Raw genomic sequence first — 25369 nt, 5'->3', positions numbered from 1 at the left:
TTGTCTACACCTCTTTTCTAGTACCCAACTTTGAGTTTTAGTATCTTTATTTTAACCAGTATTTATATCAAAGCATGGGTACTTCTATCTTTCTATAACCTCTGTTGTTGTTTTTTGTAAATCAATGTGAGACCCAAGACAGTATTTTGTTAACTATTTTGTTCTTTATATGACAAACAAAAGTAGTTGAATGCTGAAGTAAACTTACACTAAATCCCATAACAAAGATGGGAATGGATTTTTCTTTAGGATGCCTTCCTCAGAAGCTTTTTCATCGTCAGTATGTGGCCATTGATTTAACACATCCTGTTTGACCACCCACTATGTGCCCACATACTGCATTGCTTGAAACCCAGAAACACGGCATAAAATTACCCCTGCCTTTATGGAACTTAAGATAAAGGCAAATGTTAACTATGATGAATAATATCCATAGTATATGCACCTTATTTAGTAAATATTCTTCAAGGCATGAGTTAAAAATGGTCAGGATGTTAACCTTGCAATCTCAATGATAAGCCTAAGGACCAGAACATGAGTGCTACATACCAATATCTTTTTACCAGGGTTTAAACAATCCTGGAAGTACATGTTTATAGTCTGATTATGCGAGATTTCTTCTGGGTAAGAATTGGAAACTCCTTGGAACTATGCAGAGGAAAAAGACTTTCACTTAATATCCTTTGGGACTTTTTGAAATTTGAATCATTTAAGTACATATCTATTCAAAAGCCAAACTAGCAAAAATTCCCCTAGAAAGGGTGTAAAGACTTGCTTACATCTCTCAAGATATTAGCATGCTATTGTATTTGGGGAAGAAGTTCAAAAAACATGGACATTTAAACAGTTTGGGTTAATATTTATTGGTGAGTATGTGCTGCATAAAGCAATGATCTCAAAATGAATAACTGAGAGCAGGTTCTATTTATTTAACCCACAGTTTTGAGGTTTAATGATTTGAGCTGATATCAGCAGAACAGTTGTTCAAGTTGAATGAGGCTGAAATGATGCACTCAGTTCTTGCATTTAGAATCACTAGGATATTCTTGATGGGCCCAGAATGTGAGGGATGGTCCCACTGGTTACCTTCTCCCTTTTATCTCTGATACTCTAATGCATTTTGATTCCCTTATTCACATGAGGGCCAAAGGATTTCAAGAGCAGAAGAATGGAAGAAGGAAGCTGGGAGATGTCTTGAGGGCTTATGATTTTCAACATGACTGGTATAGCACCAGTCCTGTCTCTAGTTCAAGTTGGAGGACAAGTCTCTATTACTTGAGATGAAGAGGTCAAACTGGGACCAGTTTACTGTGGGATGTAACTGAAATATGACCACCAACCTCTTTATCAATTTTGTCATTCTCCCACATTGCCGGTGGAAATCAGGTCATAATTTTCCTGGTCATCTGTCACAATTCAGAGTTACAATAAAGATCATCTTAACATGGATGCAATTTAAAAGTGTGGGCTTCTAAATCTGAACTATAAAGGATAAATTGGTGTCCATTCTGTCTCTGTCATATGAAAATGGAAGAAGCTACTTTCTGTTTCAGATTTTGTTCTCAGCCCAAAGCAACTTCTGTATGATACTGCCTCTTTCAATCACATCAAGCTATTCTTCTCACTTTTTTTTCCTTTTTCATGTTATAGCTTAGAAATGGATAAACTTTTTTAAAAAATTTGAAGCCAATCAATGTCAATAATTGTTGAAAGATTAATTTCCTGTACGTATATCATTTGGGTATTTTTAGCTCTTCCCCATTGTTCTCTGGGACCTGCCAATTTTACATTGGACGTGTGCATCCTTATTGCTCCTCTCGATTAATTCTTTTGAGCTATTTCTTAAGTTTCCATCTTAACCAGATGGTGCTTCATGAATTCTTCATCAGGCTGTACAGTTGATATATCTTTAGATCTTGGTATATGCCACATGAGTTTCACCATTTATTAGCTTTAAGACTTACTTTCCCTCTATAAACTATTGAGATACTAAATAAAAACCTTGCCAATGTCTTGTGATATTTTGTGAAAATACACAAGAGAGAATAAATGAAATTCTGAGCATAGTTCCCTGTACCTGGAGCACAGCCTGCTTGTTATTAGCTATCCCCTTTCTTTGCCTCTTTTGGGTCAATGTCAGCTGTTTGACTACCGTGGGTCAGGAATAACTATCACAGCAGCAAAAACACCAGTTGTTACACATGGATATATGGAGAGCAAAGAGTGGAGCAATCAAATCCACATTCAGGACTGAATTATTGCCATCACATGAAGAAGTTACCAGTTATGTACTTATCCCGAAAACTGTGGAGAACCCATTTTATTGTCCATGAAATATGGATGCCTGAGGTGGAAAGAATAATGTTACAAACAATGATAATGATATTTAAACTTATTGATAATAGCTACCATCTTTAGGTTTGAAGCCTATTATAAGCCACTATATCAGAGAAGCAGTATTTTCTCTCGTTCTCTCTCTCTCTCTGTCTCATCCTCTTCTTTCCCCTCTCCTTCTCTCTCTCTATCTCCTCCTATGTCTCCCTAGTTCTACGTCCATTTCTCTCTGTCTTTCACTCCTACCCTCTCTCCTTAATGGAAATTAAACTCAAGGCCTCTAGGTAGGCATACCATCACCTGAGCCAAGCCTTTCTTCGTACCTTTGCTTTTATTTTGCTCCTCAGGTAAGGCCTCATGCTTTCTGAGATCATGATTCCCCTACCCTACTTCTGAAATAAGTGAGATCACAGATGAACCCCCACTTAAAAGAAATACTACTCTTGTTGACTCAGTGGAGTTAGGACACTGAGCCTCAGAGAAGCTGGCTTCCCCAGTGTTCTAGGGCTGTTAAGAGACAAAACAGAGACTTTAATCCGGGGCTATTGTGCTCTTAATTCCTTGCTCTTAGCTATCAATTCATAATGCATACATGTGGTCATGAAATTGTCCCTGATTCGTTGACATTACCACTGTCACTATCATATTTATGACTTCTTCAATAAAATCTTCAGAAAATTTTCTAGAACAGAGTAGTGTTCTGAAACCACTGAAAATATGAAATTTAGGAGACATTACAGCAGTCATCATTGGATCATATACAAATTAGGCCTAATGATTAGGGTCCAGTAAGATCGGGCTGTGGACCTGCAATGTTCATAATGGAATTCCGAGGCTGTGTCTTCTGGGCCCTGAAGAATGGGGTGATAGGTGGCAATTATCATTAGTGACTTTTGAATAAAGATGTTGGAGTCTTCTCACTCATTAGACCAAACAGTTTAACGGTCACTACAAGTGGCTCTAAAAAGCTCGAAATGCCATCCGAAAAGGAATAATGCTTATTACTGTAGCAACCTATTATTTCCATAATGGCAATGTGATTAAGAAATCAGCATTATCTCACATCAGCTGTGGTTTTTAAAAGCAGCAGTCACCCATCACAGTTGGAGCAGTTTCCATACCTTTCGTGGAACTCACATGACACATAGCATTTCCTTTCCAACTGTGATTTTAATTTGAATATTATCAGGGACAAGTCCAAACAGATCCCTTATAAATCATTCCAAAAGTCTGGTCAGAGTTGGAGGCAGGGACAGGATGAAAAGGAGACGGTGGTTTTGTCATCATGGTTTGTTACAAATCTCTCAAGAATAAGAGCACAGATGCAATTGCTGCTCCCTTCTTCCTTTATGCACAGGTTGTAAGTACAAGGCTCAGGCCTTTGTTGAAAAGTAATATGTCAAATTGAGAAGAAATCATTGCCAGATTCAAAGCCAAGAAAAGGGACTGCATGAACCACACTGTAAATTAAAAGATATGAAAACTACACTGGAGGACTTCATGCTCAGGGAAACAAATTCTCATTATTTTAAGTAAGACTTTGAATTCCTAAAGTCTGACCTAAATGGCAATTATAATTGGATATTTACAATGAAAAATATGTAGAAAACCTACAAGCAATAAGTCACTGATTATGCACTTGCTAAAAAACATGTGCTTGGCATTTTTTTTAATTCCCTAATTAAATCCTAATTAGGATGTGTGGTGGAGTGTTAATTTTTGCTAGCTATACCTCCCGGGCATTTTTTTTTACACCTTCAAGAGCCTAAGCTTATTCAGATATGTAAAAGATAATTATCAATAAAAAAGAATGACCACATTGTTGGCTTGGAGGGCTGCTTACTTGGTTTGTTTTAAGCCTCTGCTGAAACAGTCCTGGGGACCTTTGTGTGGCAGAGTGTGCAATCTAGCTTTGCTGTACTGTAGGTAAAACATGGCTATGCCATTCCAGTCAGAGATTTCCTCTCCACGAAAGAGAAACCTGCATTGGTACCCCGTGGACAGAGGGAAAGAAGGTAGTCAGCCAATCAGGAGCACTCAAACTTTGATTTTGCAGAGTAACTGTGAAAATCCCATTGTGAAATAATTTGCCTCAATTTCTGAAATGATGAGATCCATGGTAGTCTGATGCTATACACCTTAACAATATTGATAGCCTTTTGTGATGAGAATTGGAGGTGATTTTTAATTACTGAGTTGACTTTTCTTAGTAAAAAACGTAAATGTGTTCCCACCTGAATTAAAACCTTCTAACATCCTTAAAAAAAGTCCGATATTGCCAATGTATTTCACTTTCTTTTGTCATCCAGGATGACAAAATTTTTTTTGCTGTTTGGGATAGCATGCAGTACAACTCTAGAGGCCAGATAATGAATAGCTAGCCTCTCTCCTCATGAGCAACAGTGTGTCCTCTTCAGTAAGGGATTTAGGGCTTTATATAAGCAAATAAGTCTTTTTTACATTTTTAATTTATATTTATTTATTTATTTTGGTGGGCTTGGGGCTTGAACTCTGGGCCTGAGCACTGACTCTGAGCTGCTTCTATTTTTTTTTTTTTTGGTATTTTTTAATTGTAAAAATATTGTACAGAGTGGTTACAGTTACATGAGCAAGGTAATGAGTACATTTCCTATTGAGCATTGTTGCCTCCTCCTTTGTTTTTCCCCTACCATCCCTTCCCTCCTACCTCCACAACTACCCCCTCCCCCTCACCAAAGTTGTAAAGTTCGTTTCCAGCGTAGTGTCTTATACATCTCTGAGCTTCTCCACTTTTTCTGAGTAGTTTATTGGAGGTAAGGGTCTCAGGGATTTTCCTGCCCAGGCTGACTTTGAACTTCAGTCCTCAGATCTCAGACCCCTGAGTAGCTGGGATTATAGAGGTGAGCCACCTGGCACCAGCAGCCTAAGCAAATGGATCTATCTTTGATGTTCATTCATCCATGGAACCCTGCAGTCATTCAATGCTTGATGATTCAGGGCTCAAGGCCTCTCTTCGATTGGGTAAATCACCCCCTTTCACCATCCTAAGAATGATAGGGCTTGGGATTTATCTAATCTTGGGGATCCAGGGGGACAGAAATCACCTTTTCTACTTTGACTTGGAGGCACATTGGCTACTGGGGAATGCTACTGACAGTCGATGATTTTGGCATGTGCAATATGGTGTGCTTAGGATGTATACGAGGATGGAGTAGCAGAGACATCATGAAATATGTTCCCAGGAACCTTGAAGTATATATCAAAAAAAGGAAAGCAACTACAATTCTTGTTAAGTGAGGGCATTTCTGTAGAAACACTCATCAACTCCTCAACACAAATCAAAGAATAGTTACATCCTATACATAGCTTCATCCATATAAACAGACTTATTTAAGGTCATCCAGCTTTTAAAGCTATGGAGTCCAGATTTGAGTGTACTTTTGAATCTGCATCAATTCTCCTGGATAGTCTAAATCTGCTTTCACAAAACTCTCGAGCCCAATGGAAATCAGAGTATGAGAGTGTTTGCCCAGATGACAAGGCCATAGATTTCCACGTTTCATTTCCTGTCCAAATTTTAATAAGTCCTTGAGTTACACTCACTTCCCCCAAACCACACTTTCATCTCATTTTGCTCCCTGCAATCAGAACAGCAGAGAGCCACTGTCAACAGATGTGAAAGTTTACAGATCATTACATTTTCCTCAGCAGTGTATCCTCAGAAATGCCCTTGTGTCAAAGGACTCCCTCTTTTCCATTTGAAAGAATTGGTTTCAGGACAGTTTGCCCCCAACAAGTAACTTGCATAATTTTCTCCAGTGAGCAATTACTGTGAACATTGCTGGAGATGGGTGCCATAGTGAAAACACTATGCGTTCACTGTGCATCTGCATCCTACCTCCTTACCTAGTCAGTGCTGTACCTCTCTAAAAGACCTTCTCTGGGTCACCTAAAATCTCTGAGACAGATGGCTCATTAATAAACTTTGTGAGAGAGCATGTTTGTTTGGGGGCAAATCAAAAAGAAAAACAACTATCAATGAACATGTCTACCTGTCTTGATCTATTTCATATATGCAAGCACAAACCCAAACTTAAAGCCATACTATTGCGTATTTGATAGGCTTCCTGTCCCAGAAGTGTAAAACATTGAATCATCCTTAGAGGTACCATTCTTACAAGAAATTCCATCATGACTACCTCAATTAAACAAATCACATATCCCGTGTCTTTCCCCAAGAACTGAGAGTGAGCACTTTTAATGAGGTGGGATTTTTCTTAAATTTTTACACCTCTCTGTCCTTTGCTTTATTTAATTGCTAGAAATCAAGAACTGTATTATCACCAGTTAAATATTCCTCACACAAAATATAAACCTTGACAAATATTTGTTGATCAACTGCTTGCTTATTCATTATTTTATCCATCTGGTCATAGACACAGTATTTATTGGGGTATGTATAATAGGTAGATAATAATGATGATTCAGCCCTCACATCTTGATATCTGTATTCTTGTGGAAGGATTCTTGCTCTTGATGAACAAATAAATACAAGTGAGATTAACTAGTAGACACTCCTTAAAAAATGGGATAACTGTTTCAATATCAAGTGACAAAAGATTAAACTTTCACTTCATGGGCAGCCTTTATTCATTTTGGCTTTCATGAGTCAAGCTACCATGTTAGGCAAGGTCACATGGCAAGAAATTTTTGGCCACATGGCCCTCAACATGCAAGGAACTGAATCCTGCCAAGAACAGTCTTGTGAATCAGATTGGATTCCAAACTCTCCCTGGCTTGAGCTTTCAGACAAAACCAAATGCTTCCTAATATGCGGAAGGCATCATCCTATAACAATCTGAAACAGAAGAGCCTGGCACACTTTATTAGAAATTTCTAAATCAAAATAATTGAATGATAATACATGAGAATCTTATTATCCACCAAGTTTGGAGGTAATCTATTATACAATCATGAATTATAGAGTGCTGACAAATTTAGTAAATGCTACCAATGTAAAATTGAACAAGGCAGATAATATCCCTTTTTCTTTGATGTTCATATTCTATAGCCAAGCCAAAATTGTATTATTTAATTTTATATGTAGTTTAGTATTCTGCTCCTGGGAAGCAATTCCTAAATGTTATATCTGTTTCCTGTTGAACTGTAAAAACTTAACCCAAACTTTATCATTTTAAAACAATTATAACTGATCATTTCTTTGAGTTGACCTTGTGACCACTAGGCTTTCTCATTTAGCTTTGGTCTCATGTCTAGATGTTCAATTTAGCGTCAGTCACATGTCTCAGAGTTTGTCTCGGGTATCTGCTTCCATGCCTTGATTCTCTACTGGACCGGATTGGATAGCTTATGTTGGAACTGAAGGTCAGTATTTCAAGGCAAGGTCACAAGGAAACTTTAGTTCTTTGCTTGCAATGTATACACGGACACAGACACAGACAGACACAGACAGACACACTGATTGGCCAAAGGCAGTAAGATGGCAAAGTCCAAAGTGAATGAAACATGTTTCTGGCATGTAGAGAAACAGAGGCACCTACAGAATGCTATAGTCCAAAGGGACTTTGGGACATCTCATCATCCATAAGCCAATCTCATTCTTTATAAGACATGCATGCATATGTGAACTGAACCAAAACGATTCCTAGGTAAGGAAGGAGAATCAATGTCAGGTTCTTTTAAATCTCATTTAGATTTTTTGCTCTACAATGCACATTATTTCCTTGTCCACATCAAGCCATTCAGAGGATTGTAAAAAATCACAGTCATACCTTGGTTTACTGATTAAAGTCCAAAACCTTTCTTCCTTTTGTAAGGGCTATTTCAGTACAGAAATGCATGAACATTGTTATAATTACATAACTTTGCTAGAGCAAACTATATTATAATCTTCCCCAAATTTGAAGGGTCATTACAATTAAGCTACCAGATAAATAGAATCCAGAAGTCTAAGATATTGTTTCGTAATGATCAACTTTCACTACAAAAAAAATAGCATGGGCTCATATTCAAGTTAAACGCCTGATTTTTAATCTTCTCTAGGATTTTTTGTGCTGTTTAAAACTCTTATTGCTACATACTTTGTATGCTGAAATAAACCCAGCTAGGCTGTGCGTACTGATCCGCACAAAGGCTTTTGCTATGCAGGTAAGTGCTTGTGATTTTTCAAGCCTGGATTACTATAATTCTTATTTTCTGGAGCTTTTGCTCGTGATGATTTCTCAGCTGTAGCTCTTGGAGAATGCAGAAGTTGAATCTTCATGAAAATGTGCCTGCCTTGGTAAATTATTCCTATTTTTGATATCCATGCACATGATCCTATCTAGTCTGCAATAATGGGTTTCATATTTAAGAACTAAAGGCACAGTAGCCTACTGCTTTTTCACTAACGCTCTGCTCACTCTTTTTCTTACCCTCAAATGATCCTTTCCTGATTGTAAGTCTGAGTTTCAGATTTTTACTTTCCTAACTAGAATAGTCATAATCATCATTAAAGAATTTTACTGGACAGCTCCATTTGACATTATTTTTAAAATGCTCACAAATCAACTTCTATTTTTACCACTAATTTCATACCATTTTTATCATGAGCCTTTGCTCTTTAAAGCCTGTCCGTTCTGTCTAGTCTATTACACATTTTGTAAGTCACAGTTGTTCTTTTAAAATAGAATGTGCTCTTGCAAATCTTTATGAAAGAGCAGAAATGAGAGGTGAGTAAAATTAGTTTTGCGTATCAATTATTTTATGCTTTTTTTTCCATCATCTAATTTACACCCTTATAAAATGCTACCCTATATTTGTATGCTTTTCTGTAATATAATTAAAGAGTAATCAGTTTATATATATTTAGGACATGTAAGGAGATCTTGCTTGCCTACTTAATACTTACAAAGAAAATGGGAAATTTGTCCAAAGCAAACTTTTTTTTTTTTGGTTCTGGTTCTGGTATTTGAATTCAGGACCTTGTCACTGTCCCTGAGCTTTCTGTGCTATGGGCTAGCTCCACTTCTGGCCTTTGGAAATAAGAATCTCGGGCTTTTTTGCCCAGGATCATTGAACTGCAATCCTCAGATCACTCTCCTGAGTGGGTAGGATTAGAAGGGTGAGCCACTGATGCCCACAGAGCAAACTTAAAAACCAGATAAGTTGCTTTAATAAATAATTCAAACTAATAAAATTTCTACAAGATAGAATAAATAATATTCTTTTTAAAGAACATGAATGGCTTTCGGTTTTGACATCATTGATGGTTTGAGATTAGATAAGATATACTCTTTTTGGACTTAAATTTTGTATACTATTTTGGGGGCAGTTATTTAATTTTTTTTATTCTGCCACTTAAAGAAGTTTGTGTATACAATGCATCTTCATCTTTGAGGGGGGAGCAGTTTCAAACTGAAATGTACCATCACACTTTGAACTCTGATGTTAATTGTTTCAGACCTGGTTGATCTATTCTGCAGCTCACATGCTGAATGTACTTTTATTTTTCTTTGCTTCTCACTTCAAACAAAATTACCTTTCAGTGAATGTACTTTTGTATACTATTTTATACTTGATAAAATATGAAATAGTTAAAGCTTTCCAAGTGACTTCATATGCTTTCTTCATTTGAAATACAACAAGACTCCTCCTATGAAGGAGGTAAGGTATATTTTTTCATTTGGCAAATTAAAAATACTTGAAGATATGAAATCAACCAATTGATAAAATAGTTTGTGCACTGAAGATGACAGTGTAAGAAATCGTTGCTTCTCAATGTATGCCCTTTAGTACTATTTGATTATTAATCAATGTTCCTATTGTAATAAGTAGACATAGGTATTGACAAAGTACGCAGACAGACATGAAGATGGAAGTTAGCTTGGTAGGGTGCATGGAAGAATGGAAAAAGAAGATAGAAGAGCAGGCAAATTTAGTATCACCATTGTTAGTTAACTACCTACTTAGGGGATCAGGCCTGCATTTGACCAACACAAAATTGCCTCCAAAACCAATGCCAGCCAGGTAGCATAGACGAGACACAACTCATTCACAGTGTTAGATTTTTCTCACACAGGTGTTGACTATGACAATATGAAGACTATCAGGCAGAAATGGAGCTTGAGAAATTCCTGAGTTCACAATTCAGTGACCCTCCCCTAGAGATTCCCCTCAGCTGGGATCTCAGGAGAAGTTCCTCAAAAGATTTACCTAGTTCCCTCTATTTTTATCATGGTGCCCCCTTCCCACCTCAAGAAAACAAACACAGAATCTTCTGTCATGTTTTCAGATATATTGTTCACTAATATTTCACAGCTTGCTGACTCAGTCACGCCTGCCTAATTCCACCGATTCGATATATTTCAGCTATACTAACACAAGTATTTCCAAAAATTACAGAAAGGCATGATTATATATTTTCCTCTGGAAATCCTCTAACCAAGCACGTTTTATGTACTTCTCACTTAACCTAATAAATTCTGTACTTCACAACAATTGATTTTCCACCTAATCAATATAAAATATATTCTTCTAGTATCTTAGGCTACAATTGATTCTCTATGAAGGAGAGCCAATCTTCCATAATCCCTGTGGCTGTCATATGCCTAGAATGCAACCATCTATTTCTAGGTTCAAATTGGTTGCTTTGTAATCCAGCTTGAAAACTGTAGGCCATACTTTCCTTATGCAAACACAGCACCTTAATTAGTTAAGTAATATTTAGTTGAGATTATAAATTACAAAATTCATTCCTAGCTGTATTACATCCTGTTGCAATTTTACTCAGAGACTGGGTGGTGGTATGCTGTATGCAAGCATGTAGAATTTTAGCATTCCTGGAGTAAAAGTTCTGCTGCCAAAGTCTTGATGTTGCATGAAGCCTGAAGTTTTCATGGAAGATTGTTGCCCAAGCAAAGCCAATGTTTTCATTTTTTCACTCATCTCACTATTTGAGACCCATGACAACAACATGGCTCTATCAATGGTGTAACTTGGGATAACAAAATACATTTTTAACACATGCAAAGATTCACTTGAGGATGAATTCTAGAAAGACGACTGTTTTTCTCCTTAGGCTGAAAAGGAGAAAGCTGTCCATGGCACAGTCCACAGGAAATGTGAACAAAGGATGACAGAGAAAGAGGACATCAGAGTTGGTAGTCAGAATGGGCACAGATCCAATCTGGGAGAACTTATCTGCCACGAGATGCCAGTAATTACTAACAAGATGGTCTGATAATGTTAAAATAAAGTATGGGATGTAACCATCATTGGGGCGGAAGGTCAAGCAAAGCTTACCCAAGGTCTGAAAAAAGAATATGAATCACCTAAGTGAAATGAAGCATGTCTTGCATGACAGACACAATACTTTAAAAGAAAGAATGGCCTGGGCAGAAGTCGCATGTAAAAGACCAGATATCTTGAGATAACTTTCTTCTTTCCTGCCACTGTCCACATACTTCATTGTCTACATCTTTTTATTGATTCATTTGTATTACATGGCACTGGCAAAATCCACCTTAGTGTAGTAGTAAGCATCTGTTACTGTAAAAATAGCTGGGACAATCAATAAATGAAAAAAACTTTACTGTGGCTCATGGTGTCAGAGATTCCTCCACGGCACTGAATACCTTAAAGTGATAAAATAAGGCAGCACACCATAGCCATACCTGCACATTTGTTACTTACTGTGTCACAATTCATAATCGTGAAGTTATGGAGTGAGCCTAGGTGCCCATGTGCTACTGCATGGACAAAGAAATTGATAACTCCCCCCCCCACCCCAGATGCACAGTGGGGTAGTGTCCAAACTTCAGAACAGGAAGATGGATGGATCTGCAATTCATTATGTCACACAGAATTAGTCAGACCCAAATACTAGAGGGTTTTTTTCTCATTTGTAGAACTGAGTTCCATAAATACAACCACAAAATCTAAATGCCTTGGACACATAGGTGGAAATGCCATGGGGAAATCCATTCTTTTGCACACTAAAAATAATTGTAAAGTCCACTAATTAAAGTGTCAGCAAAGCATCTGAGGGACAAATGTAGTCTAATGTGGTTATATACAAGAGAAAAGGAAAGCTCATAAGAGGAGAAAGAATTCATCAAGCAGGGACCATATGAACTGGTTTTCAGTTTTCTCTTGTAGCCAAAAGCATCAAAATGTTCAGCAAAGGGTCAGATTAGCAAAGTAAGAATTCCAATCCTTTAGAGGGGTGAAGATAATGCACATCAAGTGTGCAGTTTTTCAAATAACAGTCTATGCATCTTCTAGTTTTAACATAAATTGTGAGGCATATATTGAGATAGCTCACCCCTCTCCAGAGGAAGAGACTGAGACTTGAGTATGGTGTTTCACTGAAACCACAGGGCTGATCTAATTCAAGATTTAAAGAAAAGTTTCATCCCCAGACTGCCTATGCCCTCCTCATTGGAACAAACAGTAAGTTGGAAGATAAAATCATCACAGTTGCTATATTTATGGCAAACTCCAGTCTGTGCACCTGCATAGGAATAGCTAATAATAAGTAGCAGAATCTCAGTAAATACTTGCTTATGGTAAAACAGGAAGGTAAAACGATTTTAATATCTTCTTCCTTTAAAGTGAATGCATGTTAATCAGTATTGAATCAACTACTTTTAAGAAAACTATGATAGCCAGGCACCATAGCATAGTCTTGTAATCCTAGCTATTTAGTAGGCTGAGATGCAAGGTTCATGATTAGAAGCCAGTCTGGGCAAGAAAGACTATGAGACTCTTATTTCCAATTAAACACTAAAAAGCTGGAAGTGGAGCTGTGGCACAGTGGTATAATACTACCCTTGAACCAAAAAGCTCACAGTCAGTGCCCAGTTCCTGAGTTCAAGTCCTGTCCTAGGATGCACACACAGACACAGACACAGACACACAAACACACCAGAAAACCATGGCATTCTCTGTCACTAGTTCTTTAAAAACTTGATTTGCAGGGGCTGGGAAGGTGGCTCAGTGGTAGAGCGCTTGCCTTGCATGCCTCAGGCCCTGGGTTCGATTCCTCAGCACCACATAAGCAAAAAGAAAAAAAAGCTGGAAGTGGCGCTGTGGCTCAAGTGGTAGAGTGCTAGCCTTGAGCTGAAGAGCTCAGGGACAGCGCCCACCCAGAGTTCAGGCCCCACGACCAGAACCAAAAAAACAAAAAACAAAAACTTGATTTGCAAGTAAAATCCAAAGCCACTCTGCATGTCTGTGTATCAAATATTGCACATGATTTTAATATAATGAAAAATGATATTTCTACCATAAAATTACTGCTTTTCACAGGAAAAAAAACATGAAAGAAGCAACTTATTTTATCACTGAACAGCCACATAAACCTTTGGTTTTATCTTTCCTCCAATAAAAATTAGAAAACAATTCTCTAAAGTTTTAACTATTATTCTTATCATGTATTGATTTTTTATTTGCTCTGAAATCAAGTGGAGTCTATTGTTCTGTGAAAATTATGACTTTTCTTAACTTCCATTATAGACCTTTCTTACCTTGCATGATAACATTTGCAAATTACAACTTGATTTAAAAATAAATCATAATAACAATTGTACAGTGCCCTAATTTACTAACGATGGAAAAGAAATATGGCTCTTTTTACATATATGTAAAAACTGCAAAAATACTTTTAAAGCAAAGAAATATGCTTTTCATTCACTTTTAGGTTATTGAAAAATTCATACACTGCTCTCTCAATTGTATTTTTGAATAAGCAATTTGCTCTAAAGTAGGCTAATAAATACTAATAGAAAACAGTTTATGACTCACAAGTATTTCCATTTTTCTATTGTTGGTCTTCTTTTTCTGCACAGCTGGAGTGATATTTTCAAAATAATGATCAAAATTACCCTGGTAAATTCTTTTCAATATACACCTGTGGTTCTCAGTATAAAAAATAAAACCTCCTCTCATAAAGATCATTTAATTTATTTTTTATTAGAATAAACTAGTTGGACAAGGGGTGACATTCATTATGACATTTGCCCACATGCACAGAATCCTTCCTCCATCACTGTCTTTCTACCTCCCTTCTACAAACAATTTCAACAGGTCTCATCATTCTCTTCTCATACATGCATACAAGCTACTTTGACCAGGTTCATTCTCACTCATCTTTTTTGTTAGCTTTCCAGCTTCTTGCAGACACTCCTCTCCCTGAGATAGCCTATTTTATTTTCCCGTCATTCCTTTTTGTGTGCATTAATTGTACCAAAGAGTTGTACCATCAGACATGAATATATTATATTTTTGATTAGAATAACATTTCAAACCCCTACTGATCAACCCCTTACAATGAGACTTCTTATGCTATTTTCATACATGGATTCAAATTCTTGAATTTCTTTAGAATCCATCTTCCTTTTTCTCTCCTCTTCCCCTATGCCCCTAAGCATGTGTACAGGCACACTGACGAACATGCATGTTTATTAGATCTCACTTCCACATCTGAGCAAACTTGTGCTATGCTTGGCTTTTCTCAGCTTTGCTTATCTTACCATGGTGGTTTCCAAAGTCACACACTTCCCTATAAATGGCGATTTCATTTTTCTTTATGATCGTATAATATTACACAGTAACTATTTACTGTACTTTCTGTACCTCAGCTGATTCCACAGTTTGGCCATTGTGAATAGTACTATAATGAGCTTGGGTATGCAGGTTATATTTTTGCATATTGGTTTACATTCTTTGGATATATGTTTAATAGTGCTATGGCAGGGTCATAAGCTAGGTATATTTGCTTATTTTATTTATTTATACTGACTTCCATACTGGTTACACACATTTCTTAACTTTTAAAAATATTTTGTTAGCCAGGCACCAGTGACTTATGCCTGTAATCCTAGATACTCAGGAAGCTGACATCTGAGGATCATGGTTCAAAGCCAGCCTGGACAGGAAAGTCTGAGAGATTCTTATCTCCAATAAACCACCAGAAAACTGAAAGTGGTACTGTGGCTCAAGTGGTAGAGTTCTGGCCTTGAGCTGATAGAGCTCAGGGACAGCGCCTAGGCCTAGAGTTCAAGCCCCATGACTGATTAAAAAAGGTGCTTTGTTTCAATTTGTTTTATTATACTTCTAGGTAGTAAAAGGAATTAAATACAGGGCTTCACTCCTTGGAGCCGAGTCTTTGTGTTCATTTTGTTTTTGAGATAGGGCTTTACTAATTTTGGTGTGTCTGCCTTTTTACTTGGGATCCTCTGATTTTCATATACAGAGTAGCTTGGATTTCTGGTGTTTACTGCTACTCAAAACTACCCAGTTTATTTTTTGTTGTTGTTGTTAACTTTTAATTCTCCAAGTTTGAAGAATCAACCTGCTGTTCAATGAATTTTGCTTTAAATTTACAAATAGTTCTTATCGTTTCTTTGCTGGAATGCACATGCGCACATGCACACACACACACGTTTTTCTAAAATGTTAATATAGCTGAAGACTATAGTTATGTAAACAAACTGTTCTGTCCTTCTAACTCCACAATCCCATTTCCTTTAAAAAGGTGCTTTAGAGGTTGGCTTAATTCTTGTCTAGTATAGGGGCTCATTTGGTCAAGTGTCTAACTTGACTTTTCTTCAAAATTCTGTTCAAGAATTAATAAAATGATGCCTGAATCTGTGGCTCTACTTAGGAAATAGAAACGTCATCAGGAAATAAATGCCATACATGAAAATAGAATAAATAGGATGGAAAGGGGAAACAAAGGAGGAGGCAACAAGGCTTGATAAGAAATGTATTCATTATCTTGCCCATGTAATTGTAAACCCTCTGTATGGTATTTTCACAAAAAAAGAAAATATAATAAACAAAAGGCCTTATTTTCATAATAACATTTTTGAGTTCTATCAGATCTGGAGCATTGCTCTGTCTTGCACTATGAAGGGTTGGATTTCAATATTAATCTTGGGTAATATGTTTAGATTGTTTATTCCATGTTTCAGTTTCTTTATTGTCCATGGAGACATCTGTAATGCAGTTAAGTGCTTTATATTAATTTGCAAAACATATCCTTACTTTCCATATTCTTGGCATTTCTGTGATATGAGACACTAATATATTGACATCCACAGTCAAATATAATAAAGGCATAATTCAGAAACATAGGATTGATTTCTCGGGAACTATTAATAGAAAAGGTATAAATCATTTTGTAACTGACCTAGGAATATTTTAAATGTGATAAATGTATAATGTGAAAAACTCATTTACTTTTAAAAATTAGTTTGGACAGTTACAGTTGGGAAAAACAACCGATTTTTGAGATTAACTTCATGCTCTCTTTTTTGTTACTTCGTTACTGTCTTTCATTTCGACATTCACATCTACTCTATTCTGGTTCTTTGCCTTCTTTTTGCTTTTCCTACAGTGTCTCACAGTGCCTTAAGATATATCCATTCACTGCCAGAGCATTTCTACCATTTAGTCAATCAAAACAAGGACAAAGGATTACCCAATGCAACAATGATACTCACAAGATACTATGTTAGAAATGAACTTTACAACTTCAGGGGAAGGTGGGGAGGAAGACAGGGATAATGAGAGAAAAATGAATGGGTGGGTAACAATGTTTGACAAGAAATGTACTCATTACCTTACTTATGCAACTGTAACCCCTCTGTACAGCATCTTTACAATAAAAACCCAAATATGCATTTAAATGCACAATTGAGTAGCCAATTTTCAAATAATTAACTTTTCAGACTTTGCATGTGCATTTTTTGTTCGTTTGACCATAAAATAATTCATTAACCTTAATTATAATAAATTGAGCCTTGAGATCCTGAAAAAAATGTTGAACAATTAAAAAAAAACAAATTTTCTGAGAGAGTTGGTTATTTAGTATATTTCAAAGTGCTTTACCCTCTTAAAAGATTTAACAGGGGAAAACATACAACAGCAGGACCCATCAGCTGCACTGGTCATTGATCAAAACAAACTAAGCAACTCAATGGCAGCAATAGGAGGGAGGGAATGAGCGGGAAAGAGGCAACAGCTGACACCAAGCAAAAGGAAAGAAATGTACATATCACCTGATATGGAAGAAACAACTGTATTGTCAAAGCTCATAGAACTCATAAACTTTCTAGATCATGATAAAGACAATTTTCCCCATGAAGTTAAAATGTGTTTGTGACTTTAACTAATTATCACTATCCCACAATACTGTGAAATTTATGTAATCACTGACACAATAAAAATTGCTAAAAAAGATTTAATTAAGTTCTACTTACTTATCATTTTAAAAGTTGAAAATAGCATCCTTAACTACTACTATGTACTCTACCTCACTTTCTTGTAAACCTTTCTTCTTCTTTCCATATTTCTGCTTGCCATTCTACGACTTCTTCAATGTATGGACTCAATACCAGAAATTCTGATGTTGTCATGTTTGTGCACACATGGGTGTGTACATGTAGGCACACACACACACACACACACACACACACACACACTTCCGAAATTTGTGGCCATCTATATAATATATATGGGTCTCTGTAACATATTAATACATTTACAAAGGCAGAGACAATTGAAAACTTATCTGACATTGACTTTATTATCCTATAGACAAAGCCTGGTTATAAAAATAAGCATACTTTCTTTTTTTTTTTTTCAATTGGGACCAGCCTCAAATGGATTTTTTTCTGTTATCTCTTTTTGTTTAAAAACAAAAACAATAACACATTACTGGAGATTTATCCTAAGCCACATACACATATAGTATATTAGAACAGTCTTTCCTTGTATATCAAAGCATTACAAAGAAGGACATCTGAAAATAAAATATTAACATCAATTATTCCCACTGAAATGTATTAACACTGTATAGTAAGAAAATGTATATGAGTAGGTCATAAAAATTTCCTTCCTGAGAATTTTTATCTGATTCTCTCTCTCCCTTGAACTTTTAGTTTTTAAGAAATTAAACAAAAATGTAGTGATTAGTTCTATTGGCTTTGATAGCTCAATCAATATGTTTGAAGAATGAATGTCTATATAGTCTATGTACAGCTAAGGTTCAGGGTGAGCAGTAGATATGCAGAGTGGGAATTCTGTTTCTGTAGGGTGCATCTATTGTATCAGGAACTCATTGTAGTTCTTTTGTAAAGTGGACACACGACTCCCATTATCATTTAACACCGATTTGCAGCTTTTGTATTTTATGAGCCAAAAAAAAGAAAGAAAGAAATCCCCCTGAATGCTGACTGCTTTCATGAGCAAGAATACCTGTAATATCATCTGCTCACAGTATGTGGCTGGGCCACAGTAAAATATAGAGTTGAATGCATCAGTGTTTATCCCAAAGAGCAGTTCCCAATTTCTTGTGAAGTTTGCATCTGATGCCTAGGTTTGCTGTCTTGCTTCTACACAATGTCAAATCTTTTACGGATTCTATTGTGTGCCTCTCATCATCACCAACTTGCTCTGTGATATTTTGATCTTACTCACTCTTGGAGTAAAACCTATGGCATACATTTGATGCAAAGAACCTAACTATCCTTTCCAGTTTGCTCAAAGGGATGTTGGAAATTGTTTTTATTAATCCCTCTACTCATAATGATCTAAAATAACTTGTTAATCTACTCGTGTTCTCCAGAACCAATTCCAACATCTACCCAATCTTCGGGGCAGGTATTTCATACTTCCCACTATTTCTTAAGAAAGGAGTTGTATCATCCAACAGTACTAGGCTGAACTGTTTTTGCAAAGCCAGCTTGCATGAGGAATATTAATTTTCAGGTATCACTAGAAGAAGTTCAATATTATACCACAAATTCCTAAGCACAACAGGATTTCTTGAGCTCCAGCTGGTAACCAACTATTGGCCAATTGACCTGTCTCTTGTTGCAAGAGATCCTAGGCTTGATCACTCACACTAGAGGCTTATAGAAGGAATCGTGAATATTTTCAACTCTAGTATAGACACCAAGTAGACTATACCTTGTCAATCCTCCTGTAATTCTTGGCTGCTGCTTGGCCCCCTGTACATCCTTTGGATGGATACCATGTCTGTATATTTCAGTTAAATTACAGACGTATTTCAGTTATTCAGCCTAGTTAACTGAGATCTGACTCCTATTCTCAAAGATATTAGGTAAGTATTTATTTATTTACTTGCTTGATTTCTAGAAAAGTGGGTTCTTAAAAAGAGTATGGCCTGAGGCTGTCTAGAAATTTCTCATTACTGAGCATGAAGGCACCACCTGAGAAGCCCTCTCCATGCTGAAGGAAGGAGAAATGGAATAAACAGACTCTGTGGTCCATTCCAATTGGCCACTGTTCCTTGGCTATATGGGAGCATAGTATGACATCAGAAAAAAAAATAGTTCCTATGGAGCTTTCTGAAGGACAAGAGGCAAATTTGGAGGACTTAACTATGTGCTTCTATATGGTATTTCTGGGTTTATCATACTTTTTTATCTTAGACAAACATTTCAAGAAAATTTGTATAGCAAATAACCCTGGAAAACATTAGGTTAAGATGCATATTCATTCCTTTAACAAGAAAGTAAAAAATGATATCTTCTTCTCAACTGAAATTTGGATGTGTTTTAGCAGCAGCAGCATCTAAGCGTGAATATGGTTTATCTGTCGTGACACAGGGCCTCTGCTTTGTATCATAGTGCATGGGACAAGAAGAGCAGACAAAAGCATGCAGCTTTTGCAGCCTGCTGTAATGTCAGTACCAATGGTCTTTGCCTCTCACCCAAGACTCTTGTGTCTTCTTCTGGCTTCCACAGAACTAAAGGTTCACTGAGTTGTCTGCAACTGTGAAGAAGTCATGGAATCAGCATGCGAGGATAATAGAATAATTCAGGATCCTGTTCTATCCCAGCATTGAAGAAGTATGTGTGTGTGTGTGTGTGTGTGTGTGTGTGTGTGTGTGTGTGTGTGTGTGTGTGTATGTTTGTGTGTGAATGTGTGTGTGTGTGAAGAATTGTGTATATATGTGTGTGTGTGTGTGAAAGAGATAGTATCAGAAAAAATTAGTACTGTGTGGGAAGATTTCCTTCTAAAGCATACTCACCACTCTAACCTAACTCTTTACCCTTGGCATGAATTAAGACCTTTCCTTCTCTCCACTGGATTTAAACTTTGTGCATAAGGCCATTGTGTTTGCATGCCCTTGTTGCAATGCCAACAAGAACAAAAGTACAGCATCAGGAACATAGTGAGTAGAGAGCAGGTTTCTGTGTAGAGTTATCTGGAACATGTTTTAGAGACAAAAGGATACTCTGTATCACAAAATTAAGACCATCTTTGACAGTCAGATGTATGAGTCAACGTGTTTAGAGGAGAAGGCCATAAGATAAGGTCAAGTGGCTGAAGTAAAGCCAAAAGCTGAAGTTTTCATGCATGTCATATTGGCCAGATGAGGACAGTCTCCAGAATCCTTAAGGACAAGAACATTCTTTGACAGAGTTTCTTAGATGACACCAAAAGATTGCCAGCAGTTTTTTACAGAGAACCAGGATTATCTCAGGGAAAGATGAGGGAGATGGTCTGGTATCGAAACCCTTCCAAACTCTGTTCTATAAGGCACTCTTCTTCATTTTACCTAACTAAACATGCACACTTATGAGGACACTGGTGCCCCACCATTCATCAAGAGCAGTTTTGGAGCTTTGGTAGTGAACTTTAAAAGCCATGTCCATAATCTGTCTCCTTCCTTGATATTCAAGGAATCAGATACCCTACGAAAGAAGCCGATACTTTTCTGACAATTGTATTGCCAGTGCATGTGTGGAATTACCCCTCAGCTGGTACGATGAGTAGAATTGTGCTCCCACTTTACCAATACCACCATCAATGCATACGGGAAAGCCTAAAATCAGTTGCTTGGCAGAGAGATGTTTTGAAGAGATAATGAAGGTTAAGGGAGGTCATAAAGGGGGAAAGCTTCTCCAGTTTTCCCAGACTGATATCCTGACATAGAAGTCAGGAAGAGACACCTGGAACCAAGTGTGAAGATAAAAGGCACATGAGGATGCAATCCATCTGCAAGACAACATCCCACCCTGTACATACCTTGTCAAGCTTCCAGAGTCAATGAAAAAATAAAGGAGAAGACGTCACCATTGTGAAAAAATAAACACAGGTCAGTGTGTGGAATTCCATTAGGTCAGCTCCATCAGATGAAAATAAACTTGGGTGATCCAGAATTTCACCATAACAAAGCTGACTTTCAAGAGTGCCAGAAATGTCTTTGGATATAAAGACATTCTGATTTACAATGCTTAAACAGGGATACTGGTTGACCCACTGTAACAAGGAGATGTACAAGACACTATGCTGAAAAACGAACTTTACAATTTAGGTGTGGAGGGGAGGGGGTGTAGTTGTGGAGATGGGAAAGAAGGGAGGGTAGGGGAAAAACAAAGGAGGAGGCAACAATGCTTGATAAGAAATGGACTCATTACCTTGCTCATGTAACTGTCACCCCTCTGTAGAGTATTTTTACAATAAAGAACGTACTTAAAAATTTTTAAAAAAGTTGCTGTTGTCTGCATTCGAATTTCACAGGGGAAAGGATAAAAGCAACCATTGACTTGGGCTTTGTTGTTGTTGTTGTTGTTTCATTTTTTTCAGGTTATTTTCCTTATTTACTGCGGGATAATGAAATGATAAAAGTGCCCAAAGTACTTTTTAGTTGGTTATGAAGAGAAATCAATACTGCTTTGTGTTTCAAAAAAGGGAAAGGCAGGCAAGGAGGCTGAGGTCCTAAACACAAGTGGATTGAATAGTTATTTGTGAGGGGTTGCTAACAATTGAATTACTATTTTAACGTCATAACATGGCAGCACTCAAGATTACCTTTCACATCTAATCATACCATTTACATGGAAGTGGAAAAATACTTCTGAAGCAGCCAAATGCTATTTACTGAATGGATCATGATAACACCAGAAATTGCTCTGAAGGAAAAAATAATCAGATTCCCTGTTTGGCTCTGGGGAAAAGTTAATATCCCTCCATTGGAAAAAAAACAAAACAAAAGACAAAATTCACAAGGCACATAGTATTTCCTGTGAGACAATGATGCCAGATGCCAAAAGAAAAGAGCTTCATAGGCTCAGACATTTACTCTTAATAAAGATGGTGGCTATTAGCCCTTGATCATCATAGGTTGTGGGTTTTTGTCTCTGATAAGTCAGAGTTTAAAAAAAACAAACTCACACAAGGGCCCAGGATTCGGAAGTAATGGTGAGAAAAGTATTTGCCAAATTCTTTCGAGACCCGTGATTCATCTATCATCTATGGCATGTGATGATGATGATGATGATAATCGCCATCTTCCTTTTACAGAGGAAAAGTAATCAGGAGAAAGAATGTAATTGGCACACACTTGGGAAGTGGCAGAGCAAAGAAAGGCTCACCTTCCAGCCTTTCTGTCTCTAAGGAAACAGACAGGTGGTGCTGGCCCTCAGAGCCTCCACTGTATGCCTCTAATTAACTTCATGGAAGGCTGAGCACAGAGTTCTTCATGTGAGCTGAAGCCCAGGTCACTGCATTCAGAGGCCCTTCCCCTTCCTCCAATCATCAAATCTATACCCACCAAATACACTGTATCTTTTCGTGTACAGTACAAATACATACACTGTATCTTTTGGGATGTCTTTTGCCATTGATTTCCTTAGGGTGCCTTCTTGTTCATTTCAATATTCTCAGCCAAACTCCTTCCCAAACTCCTTCAAAGAGTCTTCTCTTTCTCCTTCATCCCCTAAAATTTTTCTGGTAAGTTTCTTGGGGGTGTGTGGGAGAATATATGTAGTCAGGCATTTTTTTTCATGTTCTTTGTGTTTCTATGTAACCCATTGGAAAGCCAGCTCAATTGTTTAATATGCCTGGTACCCAAGGGAAAAAAATCTTGGTTTCTATAGCTGATGTTGTTTATTTATACATGGCGTGTCCAAATGCTTCCTGGAGCCTTTTCAAGACCTAATCCATAGTTGTCATACGAATGTTAAACACCTTGCCTATGCTAAAAGAGCTCTTCATGATCTTGATGTTTTTCATCAAAAATCTCTATGATCTATATGATCACTTATTTGTTTCCAGACACTGAAAATAAAGCAAAAAAAATCTTTTTTTTCTAGCTAACCTACTTCAGGATACCAAACAAAGTCAGATAAACTGCTGACCATATAAAAATAAATCCATCTATTTCCATCGAAGTTTCCACTTGTAGTTGTAGCTGGCAGAAGCCCCGTCATGCTTACTATAAAGACAAGAGCCTACCCTAGAGCATCAGCTTTAAGATGTTAATACTTGTAACGAGTGGTTTGAAAATGTGCTGTTCTAATAGGCACTTATCAAATGAGTGATCTGGGCTACTTGTCACGCAGGTGACCCTCTCCAGAGTGAGCAATGTTTAAATGACAGAGAATCTTGAATTTCTCTTGGAAACAGAGGACCATCCTATAGTTTCTTCCCTCCTTCAGATTAAGGGACATGCACCCATTTTGGCCTAGCATTTTATTGTCTCAGTTTCCCATCAGTCTAATCCTATTTATACATCAGTAACACAGGAGGGGTATTAGATAAATTGATCCTCCTCACCATCATCATCTTCCTTATCTTTAACTTGAGAGCAGTGGCAATGCCCCACATCACATATCTGATTGGCAGAATAAACCTAAATTGTTGCACCCTAACACCAAGCCCTGATCACTCATTACCTCATTTAACGAACTCAGCAAATTCATAGTGGTATAGGGCTCTAATGTTTTCTACTTTTAGATACACAGAATGATAGACCAGAGATAAAAGTATACTGCTTTTGTTTGCTCTTTCCTCTTTTTTTTTGCAACTTTAAGCACAACAAAATTTTCAACTATACTCACTGATGAGGAAGATATCCTAGCATATAGTCATAGACATGCTAGAGAAAAATCAGTAGTCATACAAATGACTTGCTATTCAAGAAAGCAGTTTATGAATGTAGTGCTTTATTGATTATCACCACTTTGAACATTCTCTTGCTTCAAAAAATAGTGACAAAACTATTTACCTCATTCCAGTTAGAATGGCTATAATCAAGAACTCTAATAACAACAGATGCTGGAGGGGATGTGGCCAGAAGGGTACCCTCCTGCATTATTGGTGGGAGTGTAAATTTGTTCAAACACTTTGGAAAGCAGTATGGAGGCTCCTCAAAAGATTCCACATAGAGCTCCCCTATGACCCAGCAATCCCACTTTTGGGCATTTACCTGAATGATCACAAACAAGGCCATACTAAGGCTACCAGAACAACTATGTTTATCACAACATTATTCACCATAGCTAAGATATGGAACCAACCCAGAGGCTCCTCAGTATTTGAATGGATCAAGAAAATGTGAGATAGATAGATAGATAGATAGATAGATAGATAGATAGATAGATAGATAGATAGACAGACAGACAGACAGACAGACATAATGTAATTCTATGCCTCCATCAGAAAGAATGACATTGCCCCATTTGTTAGGAAATGGAAAGACTTGGGAAAAATTGTATTAAGCAAAGTAAGCCAGGCCCAAAGAAACATAGGTCCCATGGTTTTCCTTATTTGCAATAACTAGTACATGTGTAGGACAAGCAGAAAAGGCCAAAAGCTATGTACATATAACCATATAAGATGATGTTAAGCGAAATGAACCCCAAGATAGGGACACAAATATCTTTTTTCTTTCTTGCTATTGTTTCTAATGTATTTATAATGTACCATGTGACTTTGTTGTTGCTTTGTATGTTCCTCCCCCATGGTTTAACCCTTATTTCACTGTATTTGATGTTGGTGCCCTGCATCTAATTACGCAAGGGGAAGAGAAAAAACAAAGTGCTTAAATAAGGACACCTGTTGACCCATTGTAACAATAAGGCGTACAGACACTATGTTGAAAATGAACTTTACAACTTTGGTGGTGGTGGGGAAGTGGGGATGGGGGGGGTAGTTGTGGAGGTGGGGAGGGAAGGGATGGTAGGGGGAAAACAAAGGAGGAGGCAACGATGCTCAATAGGAAATGTACTCACTA

This window comes from Dipodomys merriami, unplaced genomic scaffold (genome assembly GCF_024711535.1).
Source record: "Dipodomys merriami isolate MVZ:Mamm:240054 unplaced genomic scaffold, mDipMer1.0.p SCAF_41, whole genome shotgun sequence".
In the NCBI taxonomy this organism is placed as follows: Eukaryota; Metazoa; Chordata; class Mammalia; order Rodentia; family Heteromyidae; genus Dipodomys; species Dipodomys merriami.
Note: the sequence above shows the minus strand (reverse complement) of the source record.